Consider the following 13160-nt stretch of genomic DNA (forward strand, 5'->3'; position numbering starts at 1 on the left):
TGACCTATCTATCCACTCACATACAGACCCATACTGACCTATCTATACACTCACATACAGACCCATACTGACCTATCTATACACTCACATACAGACCCATACTGACGACCCATACTGACCTATCTATACACTCACATACAGACCCACACTGACCTATCTATCCACTCACATACAGACCCATACTAACCTATCTATCCACTCACATACAGACCCACACTGACCTATCTATACACTCACATACAGACCCATACTGACCTATCTATCCACTTAAATACAGACCCATACTGACCTATCTATCCACTTACATACAGACCCATACTGACCTATCTATACACTCACATACAGACCCACACTGACCTATCTATCCACTCACATACAGACCCATACTGACCTATCTATCCACTCACATACAGACCCATACTGACCTATCTATACACTCACATACAGACCCATACTGACCTATCTATACACTCACATACAGACCCATACTGACGACCCATACTGACCTATCTATACACTCACATACAGACCCACACTGACCTATCTATCCACTCACATACAGACCCATACTAACCTATCTATCCACTCACATACAGACCCACACTGACCTATCTATACACTCACATACAGACCCATACTGACCTATCTATACACTCACATACAGACCCATACTGACCTATCTATACACTCACATACAGACCCATACTGACCTATCTATACACTCACATACAGATCCATACTGACCTATCTATACACTCACATACAGATCCATACTGACCTATCTATACACTCACATACAGACCCATACTGACCTATCTATACACTCACATACAGACCAACACAGACCTATCTATACACTCACATACAGACCCATACTGACCTATCTATACACTCACATACAGACCCATACTGACCTATCTATACACTCACATACAGACCCATACTGACCTATCTATACACTCACATACAGACCCATACTGACCTATTTATACACATACATAAACTCATAGTACTGTGATTTGCAATATATTCAAGTATCCAATCCCTAGTGCACTCTCTGCAGCCCCCCCAACCCCCTCCAATGGGAAAAACCTAAGTGCAGAGGGGCCGGCATCCCATAGGCTGCCTCAGAGCAGCAGTAGGGGCTGGAACACCCCTGGATGTTAGTGCAACTCTTCCATTCCCCTACCTTGAGTGTCCCTGAGCTCAACTACCCGAGTGCCTAAACTGGCGGCCTTTGTCTCCAACCCAACTACTCTCCTTCTTGGAGCCTTGAGCTGCTCATGATTTCTTTCTAAGACACTCCTAGGGTGACTATCACAGAATTAACCTAACTTTAATTTTCTTAATTGCCACCTGCCCTATCCTGTACCCACCTTCCCGTAAGACGGGATCCTGGAAAAAAAACCCTGAGCACGTGAATGCTCTCCCCTTTTTATGCTGCCATGTAGTGGCCAATTCTGGAAATTAAATGAATCTGAATAAGGAAATAGTTTCACACATAGAACTTAGATGCCCAAACTAAAAGGGAATCTGCCTGAGGAAAGTGCAGCTAAATCCTAACATCTTCTAGATATAATTCATGGAAATGACCTACAGATAAAATTATCTTTCTTTTAGGGAGATGTTCTAAGGGAACATCTAACACTATTCAAGCGAGTGTGCCATAGAGTCAGAAGGCTCAATTTGATTAAAGGGGAAAGCCAATAGCAATAAATTTAATATTAATAACCCATACACACTTACTATTTCTGTCTCACTGTCTTGCCAAGATTTACTTTGCTCTTCATCATCACGTGGCACAGATGGTTTCTTCTGTGTATCATCTACAGTGATCAGGGTAGTAAACATTCCCGGTACTACAAGTAATGGGCCAGCACTGGCCACACATTCTTGATCTGTGGCCTGGTCAGTGATCAGCACAGCTCAGCTATTGTATTTATGAAATTAAAAAAGTTTTATTATATTTAGAGCAGGAAACAAGAGCCTCAGCTGAAATTGTGACCCAAATCTCAGTTGTGGAATGCCACTTCTAACTTCTCAGGTTGAAATAAAATTAAGCTTTTTTTTTCTTTTGACTATTTTACTTTTATTTAGTGCGGTTGTTTGTTTCACTCTTTTTGGTTGCTCGGCTACATAATAAGTATATGGTATATCATGAAATGACAAGCTAGGGGTCTTCTTTGTTAAGATGCAGTAGATCCATTCATTCTTTTGAACTGAGCTCTTGAACATTTGGTGCAATAGGCAAGGCTCCCGACACATTGTACTTAGAGAGCACTCCATGTATTACACAGACATGATGCTTTTATTGTGCATCTTTATAATTTTACTGCCTGTCCTACCTTTGTAAGACTCCTTCCATAAAAACACTGCTAAAAACAGACAAGACCTTTTAGTTTGTGGTAGTGAGCCCTATGGAGTGATCCTTAGCTAGATAGGGAATAGATATAATTAATATAGTTAATTCTTTCACCCCTTTCTACAAATGTTTAGTAAAATATCTGTAAATTACCTAATCATAACAGACAGCTGTATTTTCATATCTGCATGTATTAATATGTATAGAAGCTGCCATTCTATTTAAGCTGCCAAATGGGGACAAATATTATCAGCGGCCAAATGACCGTGAAAAAGTTGCACAATACTTGCTTTAGTTTCCCGGACAATAATCCTGGGATGACGCATTTCTCAGGCAGAGGAGTACTAGCTTTCGTAGAAAAGTAAGTCATAAACAGCATAATTCATTTTAATAAGTCATAATTGGTCAGTTTATTATACCATAATCTAGTTATTATGAAAAGAGACAGAGCAGGATACCTCTGAAAAAGCAAATCTATGTATATTCCCCTACATGAGCTGCAATGAACCATAAACTGAGATGATTATAGATTAATCTGTAATTATATCTAGAATCTGTAATTATAGATTAACAGTAATTATTTAGTAAGCTTGCCCTGGCAATCTGAAAACCAATATTGTGTGTGCAACAAGGACAGCCACAAGCTTTCCAACACCTAGGGGGTCTGAATTGTACAGGTTTTTTTTTCAGTTCGAATAAACTCACAATTTTACCAAACTCAAATGTTTGCTTATTTATTTAAAACATTTAAAACTCAATCAAATTAAACAGTGATAAAGCTAAAATGCATTATTTTCAATGGGTCTACAAACTACAACAACATTTTTCAGCTCGCACTGGCACCTACAAGAAACTTGGACTTTATATGCTACACCAGAAGAGTCATAACCTGTAGTAGCGAGTAGAGTTTAGCAAAACCCCCACTGCTGATGGGTTATTTCCTCTGCGATCAGCCAAAGCATCCACAGATGCCCCTGACCCAAACCACTTAGCAGGGTCAGACTGGGGGGTGCAGGGCCCACCGGGGCTCATCCCCTGCAGGGGCCCCCGCTGTGCACCCCTAACTCCCTCCCCCCAGCAGGGGCCATTGCCCAACATCCTCCCCTGAACGTGCGTATGTGAAACGCATCAAGGGAGGACATCGCCGGCCAGGGGAAGCAGCAACAGGGTCAGGTCTGGGCTGCCGGGGCCCACCTGGTATTTTCCCAGTGACCCAGTCCGACCCTGCCACTCAGCAATGCACTGATGCATGTTCCCAAGTCATTATTACTGGAGTCATGTCAGTAGGTTGTCACCCACAGTGACTAGCCAACATTTTATAAAAATGTTGGTACCTGAAGTATCATGATCCTAAGTCATTTCACTTGTCTCTCCTCATCTCCTATTGGTTGTATGCCCATGCTAACAGCATGGAGATGCAGAACACAATGGATTCAGCGTGCAAAACTGAACAAAAATATTAGCTGCAGCTAATCTTTGGCAGGAAGAACCTATTCAGTAATCAAGAGTAAGCTGAAATTATGGAAAATCTAATTAAGAGGTTATTTCCTCTGCAATCAGTCAAAGCATCCACAGATGCCCCTGACCCAAACCACTTAGCAGGGTCAGAATGGGGGGTGCAGGGCCCACCGGGGCTACCACCCCAGGGGCCCCGTACTCCCCAAGGTACCTCAGCCGGACGCATCCCCTGCAGGGGCCCCAGCTGTGCACACCTAACCCCCTCCCCCCAGCAGGGGCCACTGCCCAACGTCCTCCCCTGAATGTGCGTATGTGAAACGCATCAGGGGAGGACATTGGTGGCCAGGGGAAGCGGCAACAAATCAGGTCTGGGCCGCTGGGGCCCACAAGGGCCGGGCCCATCGGGTATTTTCCCGGTGGCCAGTCCGACCCTGCCACCCAGCAATACGCTGATGCATGTTCCCAAGTCATTATTACTGGAGCCATGTCAGTAGGGTGTCACCCACAGTGACTAGCCAACATTTTATAAAACTTTTGGTACCTGAAGTACCATGATCCTAAGCCATTTCACTTGTCTCTTCTCATCTCCTAATGGTTGTATGCCCATGATAACAGCATGGAGACGCAGAACACAATGGATTCAGCGTGCAAAACCGAACAAAAATATTAGCTGCATCTAATCCTTGGCAGGAAGAACCTATTTAGTAATCAAGAGTATGCTGAAATTATGGAAAATCTAATTAAGTGACAAGAATCCAGCTTTTGAGGCCCCTTTTTATTATCTAATTAGGATTTTCAGAGAAAGACACTTGTTTGTAATGATTTAAAGTGTGTGAATCATTTTGTTTTAATTTTAGAAGATTCAGATGTCAACAGTCTCTTCATGCAGTGCAGTCGCCAACCCTCCACTCGTTCTTCAGGTGCCTCGTAGAAAGGAGCAACACGAAAATTATATATTCCGTCTCACAAAATTAGTTTACCTAAAATTGTATGTGTGAGTGATTTTAATCAAAATCTAATTTACACCCTTTTGGAGATGAGATTTTCTCATTTAATATTTTTCTGCTTTGAGTTTTTTGTTTTTTTTTTACTTCTCTTTAATATGTTAGCCTCATCGTCAACCCTAAACACCCAAACTCCTAGCCATGCAGGCTTGAGGAAAGATCCATATGCGTTTGTATTAAACCTGTTTCAGATTCCAGATTAGAAACATATACATTTGAGTTTGTACAAAACAGACATAGATATTTGATGGAGTCTCAGCCAATCACACTAGAAGGGTTATTCATGAAGTGGAAGGCAGGGTGCAAAGTGCAAACAGTATTATTATTATTATTATTAACATTTATTTATAAAGCGCCAAACAGTAGGCTCAATTCAACATTTTTTTCCACTAGGCACCCTGCCTTCCAGCCTAGATGAATTGCCACAGTTGCCTGCACTCAGCAACATTGTATTCATGAAGGGCAAGTGGGGGAGGAATGTAAGAGTAGTGTCTGGACCTAAATAAAGCACAATTTTAAAGGAGAAGGAAAGTCATTTTGGCATTTTACTGCCAATAGATTTGCCACATTAGTGCCACCTAGAATAATATATTTATTCTGCAGAAAGCTTTACCATACCTGAGTAAAGAGCCCTAGAAGCTTTCTCTGTTTGTTTAAGATAGCAGCTGCCATTTTAGCTTGGTCTTCATAGCTTCCTGCTTGCAGCTTAGCCGTTATAGCTCAGATTACACATTCCTAAGGGTTGGGGAGTGAGTTTTATGAATTCTTATGGGATGGAGGAGCAGTAGAGGGGAGAGAGGAGAGAACTGTGCAGACTCTGGCCCCGGGAATGTTTACAAAAAAGGAGACAAGAAATCCTGTGTCTCTTTTGATAGAGGACTCTCACAGCTTATGGCAGCTCACAGTGCTTATGGCTGTATTTACATAAACCTTTCTGATAAAGCTTACTTAGTTTTTACCTTTAGTTCTCCTTTAAGGCAGTTTTACAACTTTGAGTTTAGGTTTTATATCCACCTTTATTGTTTTTTTGTGAGCTGTTGCGACTTGTTCATAACTATATGTAAGCTCAATTACTTATGAGTAAGGCTGGAGTGCTAAAAGGCACCACATTGCAACGTAGGATCTCCTATACTAGTGCCATACACTTGTGCCATACACGTGAGGCAAGGCAGAAAGAACAGCACTTGCAGGTGTAAGGGAGCCCTGTAATCAGTGACTGCAGAATGTTTACCCTAATCAGCCTGCAGTCTACGTATAACTGCAATTCCACCCAGGGCAAAAAGAGAGTTCTACATTTCCAGTTGATATATATCCAGTAAAATATTTTAGCTAGGGTGGGGGCTAAAATGGGAAGACTGGAATTGTCAGTCCCTGTTCTTATTCTCCTGAGCCCACAATTCTGTTCTAAGGCACTATTTATAGGAATACACAATACACAGTGTGAGAACCCATTCTCTTATTTAAGAGAGCATTTGCATGCAGTGCAAGAATTGTGCCTTGCAGCCATAGCCCTGATAGAGCATACTGGCATCCATGAGCACAACGCAGTACCATTTAGCTACAGTATCCTGAAACGGCTATGTTTTACCTATTTATTCCACTAATATATGCAAAATCCTTCTGCAAATATAAAACATCTGCTTTTATAAGCCCATAATGTCATTAAAACTGATAAATTACTTCAGATTCCACATTTCAAGGCATTAATAAATAAAGTAAAGCATGCCTGAATGTTCATAAAGCATTATTTGTGCCTGAAATTCCAAGTTGTATACAGAGAAAAGCAAAAGATATATTCAATCCTTTATTTTTTTCATTAACTATTGCCTCTTCTTCAGTAAATGAGCTGTATCTTTCCCTGTAGCCATTCTAACATTTCAAAATAAATATTTGATTCAGTATAGCCATGACAACAGTCAATCCCTGTATATCTAACAGCACTTCAAGGAAGCACAAGAGAAGAATACAGTAAATGAAAGAGAGCAGGAGACACATAGTCACTAGAGAACATGCTCCCATTATTTTATTATAAAACAAAATGCTGATTGGTAAAGGTTACTGCACCTGGACATATGGGCCCTGTGTTAGTAAAAGAGGCCAAGATATCAGACTCCTGGTGCATTTATTGTTGAAATGTACACCTCACAAAACACAAGTGTACAGAGGTGAAATAGTTAACATAACTCCTAACTTAATAAAGAGGAAAGCATTATAAAACTACAAACAGATGTTACAGAACTTTCTTTTAAAGAATATAAATATAAAACAACAACTGTTGTAAACGATAAAAAATAAGAAAGTGATTGCTTCATATGCAAAGACTAATCCCAAAAATGTGTTTATGTAAATCAATAGTAAAAAGATGAAAATGGAATTAAGCTTAAGGAAAGAGTAACAAGGCCCGTGACTAGTGCTAAATTAGCAATGTGCTCAAGGAAATGTCAGTGCCCTGTATGAGAGTAACTGCATGCTGCCAAATGCACAACCAGTATATTAATGGGCCAGTGACAACAAACATGAAAGGATTTCACATATAGTAAATTTAAAGATATAGGGCCTGATTCACTAAAGGGCGATAAAAATTATCGCACGCTTTTTCGCGTTAAAAAACGCAAAATAATTTGCGCGCGATTCACCATAGTATTATCGCGTGCGAAAAATCGCCATTTTCGCATGGGTTATTTCTCGCACAAGTTTTACCGTTTTGCGTTAATTTCCGCGCTGAAAAGAATACGATCGCATGATTCACTATAACTTTTGCGCGCTAAATATCGCATTCGGCTATGCGAAAATTAACACCTACTACAGGCAGGCGAAAAATTATACAAAAGTACAGTAAATGATTTTTTGCAATAAAATATGGACTTACAGTGTTATTTATTCAAGTCTGTGTTTCCCCTAGAGTGACGCAGCCGCCAGTTTGCAGCCAAATGTTCATTTTTAATACAGTCATTTTCTGCAAGTATTGGCGTGTATGGCTAACATGGTGTGCGTTCATTTGCGCGACTATTTCTATTTGGCTACAAGTGATGAAATGTTTCGCCAGGCATGGATTCGCAGCAAATTTTTGGACGTGCGTTGAATTTTTTTCGCGGCGGATTTTTTCATGCGTTTCTCAAAACAATCCGCCAATGGCAAAACGCATGAAAAAATTTGCAAAAATTCATTTTTTGCCGTTTCGTGGATCTTTCGAAAGATTTGCTAATTTTTCACTAAAGATAACCAGAACACATTTGCTCATTACTAGTGGCTACTATTTATAAGCATCTACTATTTATATGATACCATTTATATGTGGCTAATATTTATATACATCATTTATATGCGGCAACAATTTTTATACACTATTTCTATGCTACCATTCATATGCGGCGATTATTCGCGTAATTTAGCGCATGTACTGGCAAATACCGCATTGAAATAGTCTTTTCGCGAGTTAAATAACGCATGCAATATCGCGCGTAAAAAAGCGCGAGTATGCTTATAGTGAATCGTGCGAAAAATCGCCAAAATTAAGACGCGGTAAAAATTTTAGCGCACAATAAAAATTGCGCACGTTTTATCGCCCTTTAGTGAATCAGGCCCATAGTCCTATTATACTTTGAAAAAAATGATGAGGAAACTGCACTCCTAAACTATTTACAGATTTACCGTTTCTCTAATGATATGTAGTACCACAATATCAAAATAATTATAATAATCACAACTTAAGGAGACAGCTATGGGCAGTACAATGGCTCCTAGGTATGCCAATTTATTTATGGGTCTATGGGAGCATGTATATTAATAATTTAGTTGTTGCTGATATGGAAACACTATATAGACAATTGTCAATATAGTCAGCAGGAGATTTATTTTCTTGATCTCACTATCTTTGCAAAAACTGAGTTTGTGGTGTAACTGTACAGAACAGAATGTATGTATGTATATCTTTATTTACAAAACACTACTTATGTACGCAGTGCTGTACAGTAGAATACATTAATACAAACAGGGGGTATTAACATAATAATAGATAAATACAAAGTATTACAATAAATACAGAGTATTACAATAAACACAAATACAAGATACAGTTTCAATAAGATAAGAGTAAAGAGGATGGAGGTCCCTGCCCGTAGAGCTTACAATCTATATGGGAGGGTAACTTACAGACACAAATAGGCAAATATACTGTATATACTCGAGTATAAGCCTAGTTTTTCAGCACCCAAAATGTGCTCAAAAAGTTACCCTCGGCTTATACTCGAGTCGGGTGCCATGGGTCCCTCCAGACTAGCACCCTCTGTCCTTTGTGTGCAAATTAGACCACCTGCAACCAGACCCTCCAGTGCCCTGGCCTAGGCTCCCACTAGCAATACTTATTTCCCCTTACATCTCCTCCGGGACCGGGTCTGCTGCCAGTTTGCCAATGTGCAATGAGCGTGGGGTAGTACTCATTGTTCTCCGCTTACAGAGCTAGTTAACTGTTTTTCTTTGAAATAAATATTTAGAAACATATACCCCACTGATGCCTCAATTAATGTAATTTTATTGGTATTTATTTTGATTATTGAAACTTAGCAGTACTGCTGCATTTCCCACCCTAGGCTTATACTCGAGTCAATACGTTTTTCCAGTTTTCTTAGGTAAAATTAGGTACCTCGGCTTATATTCGGATCAGCTTATACTCGAGTATATACGGTAAGTGCTGTAGGTCACAGTGGGTGACATTACAATATAAGTGCTAGTTCCCAGATCAGGTGCTGGGGATTTTATTACAGTCCAATTGAATGAAAAATTCAGAATTGCACTTTAGGGTGTGGACCAGAGCGGCTACATCATATGACCCCCTGTGCTGTGGATGAAGAATAATGCTCAGGGGTAACTGAATACAAGGTGCAATTCTTTCTATGGGTTCTCTAGACTTGCTTATAAAGTAAGTTAAGTAAAAGTAAAAGTAAGTAAAGTACTGAAAAGCAGGGAAGCTGAGGTGTTAAATATTGTGCTATGAACTGTTTGAGATCTCTTGTAGGAGTGAGAAGAGGAGATTGGTTACAACAGTCAGGGGGTGATTTATCAATAGTGGAGTTTGTTTGTTTTTTTTTCTCGACTTATGTTATGGTTATGTAAAGTTATGTTAAGTTTGGTTCAAAAACTCGAATGTCTGATATTTAAGTGCAAAAAACACGAAAACTCGAATGTAAAAATTTGTAATGTAAATGCTTGAGAGTTTCTACAGAAGTCAATGGGAGCTGCCATTGGTAAAGTCGAGGCATTTTTTAAAACTCAGTTTTTAGAGCTTGTAAACTCGAAAAATTTCCTTATTGATAGATCAGCGACCATTTCATATCCAAGTTTATTCAATTTAGAAAAACAAACTTGAAAATTGATAAATAAGCTCATTATTGTCCAAATTTGCCCATATGAGAGCTGGAGAGTGTTCATCAAGGAACTCTTTATATTCTGGACTTGCTATCCACTTATATACAAGGACATCTTTTTGAATGTTGTCAGTTTACAGAAATGCTTGGTTTTCTCTTTATTTTATATGAAAATGAGTTTTTAAAGCTCTAATGCCGATTATATAAATAAGTATGATGTAACCAGCAACCCCCTTCCCATCTTCTATAGGATTTACTCTCTGCCAGGATTATGGATATATTTCATTCAGAGCATTTTGGAAAGAATCTATTTTTTTCCCACTGATATTTTGATATCAACATTTAACCACAGTCAATGTTCTGTAATGATGCTTTTAGAAGTGTACAATTAGCTTTTCTATAAAGCAAGAGTTGTAGTTATTCCCTTATTGTTTTTCATTATAAACTGCAATTAAATCTTATTTGATATGACAATTTTTAGAAGTCAACAAGACTCACTGCTTTAACAGATGCACATGCAATTTAAGGGAATACTATACAAAATAAATTCAAATTGTATTCGTCACATACACAGTCATACACATTATGATATGCAGTGAAATGCTTAAACAACTACTATTGACCTCAATTACAAAAAAAAGAAAAAAATAGAATATAGAAATATAAAGAAGTTAAGAATATAAATTTAAAAAAAAAAGAAAATACCCTATTTTTCACCCTATAAGACGCTCCGGAATATAAGACGCACCCAATTTTAAAGGAGGAAAATCTAGAAAAAAAAGATTCTGAACCAAATACTGTAGTAAAATATTTTATATCAACTGTATAAAGTTAATTGTCTGTGGGCTCGCACATAATGAGGATTCCCCCAGGGCCCCCCCAAGCATCCTTCAGCTTCCCCCAGGGCCCCCCCAAGTATCCTTCAGCTTCCCCCAGGGCCCCCCCAAGTATCCTTCAGCTTCCCCCAGGGCCCCCCCAAGTATCCTTCAGCTTCCCCCAGGCCCCCCCCAAGTATCCTTCAGCTTCCCCCAGGGCCCCCCCAAGTATCCTTCAGCTTCCCCCAGGGCCCCCCCAAGTATCCTTCAGCTTCCCCCAGGCCCCCCCCAAGCATCCTTCAGCTTCCCCCAGGGCCCCCCCAAGTATCCTTCAGCTTACCCCAGGGCCCCCCCAAGTATCCTTCAGCATCCCCCAGGGCCTCCAAGCATCCTCCAGCTCCCCCACGGCACCCCCAGCATTCTTCAGCTTCCCCCAGGGCCCCCAAGCACCTTCCATTTCCCCCCTAACCTCGCCCCAGCGGCCTCCGGCTCCTGTGATGTCTTCCTCTCTGTGCCGTGGCTCCCAGCTGCTTCTGTGGTTTTATAAGGTTGTGCCCTTTGCGTGTGATGTCAGTACGCACGGGCGCAACCTTATAAAAGCGAGGATGTAGCAGAGAGCCGCGGCACATAGAGGAAGACGCAACTAAAGATTGGGCCCGGGCTTGATTAATGGGGGCCAGAGCTAAGGAAACTCTAGCGCGGCCGGGCCCCCTTTAAAGCTAAAAACCCCCGGGCCCGGGATGTTCATACCCCCTGTGCCCCCCTGATGGCAGCCCTGGTCTAGTTTGTCATATAAGACGCACCAACTTTCCCCCCCCAGTTTTGGGGAATAAAAAGTGCGTCTTATACAGCGAAAAATACGGTATACATAGTAAAATGAAATATAATTGAAATGTATGTAGTGCAATGAGGAACCGTGGCCAATTATTGGCATGATAATGTGCAAGTTTGCAGTTCAAGTTCGCAGTGTGCGAAAAGTGCAAATGTGCAATTGTCCCATCTGTGCAAATAAAAGTTGCAGTCCTGAAATGTGCAAGCGTGTGTGTGTGTTAGGTCACATACCAGATGTTGGTGCTGACCATTAATAAACATATTTTGTGTAAAGGCATGTATACATTGGCTGATCCTGTATGTATATAACTAATTAGCCCATGGTCCAAAGGGACAGATGATATTGAATCATCGTGTGTGAGTCCTACGAGGCATGGGCTCCGATGCTCATGTGTCCAAGGCTTTCGCCAATGAAGAGCATGTGCAGGCAGATCTACCTTCATCTAAGCTAGGGTGAGAGCCACCAGGTCTTGGCCTAGGGTCAAGCCCAGAGGACTATGACACCCATCCAGGGTGCACAAATCAAACACAAAATAGGTGCTGAAGTGTGTGGGTGCAATCCCATTAATTGCCTTGGTAAGGCTCCAGATGGCGGCTGGAAAGAAAAAAGAAAAATACTTCCTGCCCACCTAATGGCTGGGGCAAAGGAAATGAAGCATGATTAGGCAGGAGGAGCATGTGCAAAGCCCCCAACTAAAAATAAGCCAGCAGCCCTCCCTTATAGGAACACAGCTCCTCCGCTTTCATCAAGCTTCTGCTTGGCAACCTTAAGGCCAGAGGACCAAGTGTTTCTCATTTTGATACTACACTTGATCTTAGCCAAAAGGCAGAGAAGCGATCGAAGGGACAGATACCATATTTCCCAATGATCCTACATTGTGCAGGGCAGTCCCCTTCTGCAAACACAAAAGGGTAAGGCCTTAATGGAAAAGTGGGGGAAGCATGGAGAGATCAGTGGTGTGCATAGGCATAACTGGGAGTTGTCAGGGTGCAACTGAAAGATACCAAATGAGGTTAAAAATGTTTTAAGACCATCAAGTTCAACCTTTGTTTTCTAAGTGAAATCTGCTGAACTGCTAGTTGATCCAGGGGAAGGTGAGAAATACCCCCCCTTGGAGGGGGAAAAAAGTTCCTTCCTGACTCCAAGATGGCAATCTGACCAGTCCCTGGATCAACTTGTAAGCACTATCTCCCATAACCCTGTGTTTCCTCACTTGCTAAAATAATGCCAGAAATAAAAAGGCTTTTGCATTTAAAGAGGGAAAGCAGAATCAGTTGTTAGGCAACCGCAGTGATTTTAGACACCTTACCTCTTACCTATCTCCTA

At 40.8% G+C, this 13160-nt stretch overlaps 1 non-coding gene across 1 annotated transcript; it reads right to left on the reverse strand.

Moving 5' to 3' along the window:
• Window positions 1-12486: 12486 nt before the first annotated feature.
• On the reverse strand, window positions 12487-12672 carry LOC116409873. The gene has a single exon (XR_004222128.1). It is a non-coding gene; the product is annotated as a U2 spliceosomal RNA (small nuclear RNA).
• Between the last annotated feature and the right edge of the window lie 488 nt (window positions 12673-13160).

This window comes from Xenopus tropicalis, chromosome 3 (genome assembly GCF_000004195.4).
Source record: "Xenopus tropicalis strain Nigerian chromosome 3, UCB_Xtro_10.0, whole genome shotgun sequence".
NCBI lineage: Eukaryota > Metazoa > Chordata > Amphibia > Anura > Pipidae > Xenopus > Xenopus tropicalis.